Below are 5,581 nucleotides of genomic sequence, written 5' to 3'. Positions count from 1 at the left end.
AAGAGGTCTTTATAAGGGTTGTAATGGGGATTAGGTAGGGGTAGGTAAATTTAGTCAGAGTTGAACTTATGGTGTTCTGCAATGAAATACATGACATGCACACAAGCCACAAAAATTATAAGGGATAAACAATGAACAGTAGTCCAAGGTGGGAAATAAGAATCAAGTCAAAATGTTTAGCTCACTTACTTTCTTTCTTTTCATCACCTTTCCCTCTTATTCTTCTATTTCTATATTTTTCTTCTTTCTTTTTTTTTCTTTTTTTTTTCATAAGGGAAGAACTTCACATAATAGAGTGAATTTCTTTTTGGATTGAAGTAAGATGCTACAAGATTCCAAAGCTATTCCCAAGACAAAAATTCCCAATAAAACAACTCATGTGCAAAATCATAATCCAAAGCAGAATAAAACTAAGTGGTAATGGAATATGATACAAGAAATGGTGAAAGAAGGGGTTATCTACAGAATTAATAAACAAATGAAGGCTATTTGGCTAGAATGAAAAACCTAAGTGCCTCTATCATACCAAAGTATTAAACTCTCCTTGTGGCCCTCATAAGCATTACCGAGCAAGTTCTAAAGGTAAAGACAGTAATCGACAATCTCAACAAGAAATAAATACAAGCATATAAAGTGTATGCTTACAATTGAGGCTCAATTTCTCACAAGTGTGCTTTTTGAGTAGGTTCCAAACAAAAATCATCAAAACAGAATTAAATAAACCAAAGCAACTTAGTGCAAAACTCAAACTAATTATCTTACATTCTTCCGAAAGACTCAACACTATCGGTTTTACCCGATCACATGGACATAAACAGGATTTCAAAAGCAAGTCAACAGTAAGAGCATCGAAACAAAGTGAAAAATTTTCAAAATTTTACAAAAAATTGCACAAAGAATAAATAAATAACTGAGATGGAATAAATGAAATGCGATATATACACTAGAAAAGGATCTGAATTTCATATACAAAATAATAGAACATGAACGCAAGTATATATTGATATCACCACCCCACACTTGAAGGACACATCGTCCCTCGGTGTACAAAATATATGAAATGAAAAGGAAAAGAAACTAATATCGCCTGATTATGGCTCCGGAGTGAAAAGAGGTGCATCAGCAGGTATATTAGGGCGTTGGCTGGTCTGTGGTGGAGGAGTGGCTGCTCTATGAGGATCAAAAGTAGTGTCACATGTAGGAGCTGGTGGATCAGCAGGAGCAGCATCAATATGAGGCTCGTTAGGTCATTGTGTTGAAGGGTGCTCACCGGAGAGGGAGGGCTACCGGATCATCCGCTGTAGGATGTCAAATGGCTCGCTCTGGAACCCGGCCTGTGATGCGGTGCAAAGTCTATAGCAAAAATATCATCAAATATGTCATTGGCCATAGAGGCCTCTAACCTACCTCCTTGCTCAATCAGGGCCTGAAGCATAGTCCTCTGCCTCTTAAACTGAGCCATCATCTGGCTCAACCTCACCGAAATAAAAGATCCTGTTGAAAAGCCTCTTGTCGAATGAAATGCTGTTGCTGCTCCTCTGCCAACCTCTGCACTCTAAGCTGCAGCTCTCTAAACTTAATTGGGGAGACTCCTAAAACAGCTGAAGAAGACCCAAAAGGAGCTGAAGTAGACGGTCTGGAGGAAGACTCCGGAATATCAGAAGAAGGTGGGACATCCTGTGTACCATGGGCTCGCAAGGTGTCGCCTCTCCGAAAGGCCGCCAAGAGAGCATTCCTCAGCCTATACTCTGGTCCTAGCGGACCCTACCTATGAGTCACCATCCCCATACTAACCATTTGGGGAAGTCCCAACGTCTCCATCACCCCCAACTCTGTCAAATGTGGTATTGCTTCCTCCAAAACTCCAAAACTCCTAGCCAGTCAAGTGATGTAAGTCCCAAAACAGAAAAATACCTTCTTTGAGTTGTTGCAGAGCACCGACCGTCTCGGCCAATAAGTACCCCATATTGACAGACCGCGCCGTGCATGTCAGAAAGTATAAACAGTTCTACTGGGTAACTACACCGCTATCTCCTCCGCCAGTTGATGGTCCTAGCCAAGAATGCATGGAAGTACCGTACCTCGTGCAAGTTAGACGCCTTGGAGTGGCCGGCACTATATCCCTCAAAGGTCATCGGGAAATCTCGGCCCATATCTCATGGATATGACACACCAGCGTGTGTATACAGCCGATCAGAACCTCTCTACCGCATCCTCCTCACCACAAGCCTAAGTGTACCCTAAACTGCATACACTCATCGTGAAAGTTTGCTTTGCTAGTCCGAAATCGATCGCATCCGGTTGTTGGAAGTCCCGCAACCGGCTTTGCAGGAAAGAAAGTGTCGGCAAACTCCATACCAACTCCCTATATGTTGGTTCAACAATGTCAAAAAATGTTGAAATGGGGGCGTCTCAAGATATCGGCAGATCGCAGCTATAAGTCCGACAGCCTCCAAAGGCTGCCTATCCTACGCCCCTTTCCCAAATCTTTCAGGCCTCATCGATTGATATCTCCGCTCAAAGGTGGGCTGCCCTTGGAAAAGTAGGAATCGATGGCGCCGCGGTGGTCTAATTTGGCCCGAACTAGTTTGGCAGCTACCGACGATCGCGAGGAAGAGGAACCATCGGTCCGCCTCCTCTTGTAAACTCCTAATCCTCGTCTGGTGGACATGGTACCTGAAAAGGAAACTTTTAGTACTAAGGATCAACAAAATTCTGGCAGCATAACGGCATAAAATGAACAAACCAAATGAAAATTTAATCCACAACAAAATTAAACTGCTCAATGTCCTGCAAAGAAAATTTAATCCACAACACTGCCAAGCAATGCTAACCAATTAAATCTGCAATTTATCCATATGGAGTTTACTTTGCCATAATCTATCACAAGGCAAACCAACATGCTAATGGCTGACAATAATAATAAAGAGAAAAATAAGGAATTAATCACAATCATAAATAATGGTGGAAAATAAAAATGGAAAATATGAGCAAGTTAAGTATATAAACTACATTACAGAAAATAAAAGAAAATCAAGCACAAACATGAATGTAAATGCATCCACCATATAATAAAATAAGGAAATAAATTAAAAAAGATAGAAAAGATTGAAACACAAAGAAAACACAAAGAAAACATAAATTTGAACTAATATCAAAATAAAATAATGGAAAATGAAGTTGGAGGATACTTACTTGACAAACGTAATATCCAAAGCCTTCGAGATGAGAAATAAGAAATAAGAGAGTAAGAGAGGAGAGAATTACTAAAACTAAGGGGAGAATAAAATTTTTGAAGATTTTGAAATAAAGTGGTATATATAGGCAGTGTACGGAACACGCCCGTGTTCACCAATAGAGGCCGTGTTAAGGAACACGGTCTGGATATCCGCCATGTTGTTTAATAAAAACGCATGACTTACCATTTCGAGAACACGCCTTGTTTTGACACGGTCTTGGACACGGGAACGTGTTGTGGACAAAGTCGGGCATAAATGCCCGTGTTTCATACTGTAAACGTGTTCATCTTAATTTGATTTTCTTCAATTAGAACACGGACCGTGTTAACGAACACGGTCTCGAACACGCCCATGTTGAACTCCACAAAATGCAAAAGTTGCGATTCCCAGCACTTTCTCACTCTTTCTCACCTGCATAACCAATAAGTCCTCAACTCATACACTCAACATAAATAAAACTTACCAAAAACAAACTGTAAAATCTAATCAAACTAAGTTCACAACGAAAACTAAAGAATTAAAATGAAATTAAAAGAAACAAGCTTCTTTAAAGTCATAAGCTGGACTTTATTCTTTTCTTTGAATCAGAAATGGAGCACCAAATTCACCCGCTCCTCCACATCCAGTGACCCTCCAAGGTAATGCTTCAACCTCTACCCATTAACCTTGAAATTTCCCTTTTCTGGATGATGCACTTCAACCGCACCATAAGGGAAGACTTGTGTCATCAGAATGGCCCCGACCAACAACTCTTCAAACTTTCCCGGAAATAAACGGAGACGAGAGTTAAATAATAACACACTATCTCCTACGTTAAATTCCTTCCAATTTTTCAATCGCTTGTCATGCCATTGTTTGGTCTTCGCCTTGTAGATTGTTGAATTTTCATAGGCTTATTGACGCCACTCCTCTAGCTCATTTATCTGCCACTGCCTTTGTCTACCTGCGGTATCCAAATCAAAGTTACATGATTTAAGTGCCCATAATGCTTTATGTTCTAGCTCCACAGGTAAATGACAACCTTTTCCATACACAAGCCTAAAGGGAGTGAACCCTGTAGAAGTCCTATAGGCAGTTCTAAATGCCCATAAAGCATCATCTAGCTTTGTAGTCCAATCTTTCCTGCTGGCTCCTACAGTCTTCTCTAAAATAAGCTTGAGTCCCCTATTAGTAACCTCTACTTGCCCACTCTGCCATGGGTGATAAGGTGTGGAGAATCACGAGATACTCCATATCTTTTCAGTACTTTCTCAAGTTGAGAATTACAGAAATGGGTTCCCCTATCACTAATTAATGCTCGAGGTGTTCCAAATCTAGAGAATAATCTCTTAAGGAACCTCACAACTACCCTAGCATCATTAGTAGGCAAGGCTTGTGCCTCCGGCCATTTAGAAAAATATTCAACAGCCACCATTATATACTTACATCCATACGAAGAAGGAAAAGGACCCATAAAATCAATGCCCTAAACATCAAAAATTTCCAACACTTGTATACTATGTTGGGTCATTTCATCTCGGGTAGAAATATTACCTGACCGTTGGCATGCATCACAAACCTGGACATAAGCTCGTGCATCCTGGAAGATAGTCGGCCAATAAAACCAAAGATCCATAACCTTCCGGCCAGATGATTTCATGGGCTTGGTATCCACCAACCAGTCCCTCATGACAATGCTTGAGAATTTGAATGATCTCCTCCCATATACACCTCCTGATAATTTGATCTGCACAAATTCTAAACAAGAAGGGGTCGTCCCAAATGTAATACTTCAAGTCAAAGAAAGAATTTCTTCACGTCTGCCATACCCTTTCTGGGAGTACCCTTGCAGCCAAATAATTTGCATAATCAAAAACCAAGGAATATCATTTGCCACCTGCATTGAGCATAAGTGCTCATCCGGAAAGAAGTCATCGATCTCTTGCTCATTAAGCTCCTCAAAGTGCGGGTTCTCTAATCGAGAAAGATGGTCTGCTGCAAGATTTTCAGCTCCTCGTTTGTCCTTAATTTCCAAGTGAAATTCCTGTAATAGAAGAACCCAACGAATCAATCTTGGCTTAGAATCATGCTTTGAAAATAAATACCTTAAAGCAGAATGATCCGTGTAAACAATTATCTTTGACAGCACAAGGTAGGAACGGAATTTGTCAAAAGCGAACACGACAGCTAGGAGCTCCTTCTCTGTGGTTGTATAGTGTTCTTGGGCATCCGTAAGTGTCTTGCTAGCGTAGTAAATAGGTTGGAATTTCTTCTCCTTGCGCTGGCCTAAAACAGCTCCAACTGCAAAATCACTAGCATCGCACATAAGTTTCGAAGGGCGCCCCAATCAGGAGAAACCATGA

Source organism: Ricinus communis, chromosome 2 (assembly GCF_019578655.1).
Source record: "Ricinus communis isolate WT05 ecotype wild-type chromosome 2, ASM1957865v1, whole genome shotgun sequence".
In the NCBI taxonomy this organism is placed as follows: Eukaryota; Viridiplantae; Streptophyta; class Magnoliopsida; order Malpighiales; family Euphorbiaceae; genus Ricinus; species Ricinus communis.
The sequence above is the reverse complement of the archived record's forward strand: the minus strand, read 5'-3'. Positions refer to the sequence as shown.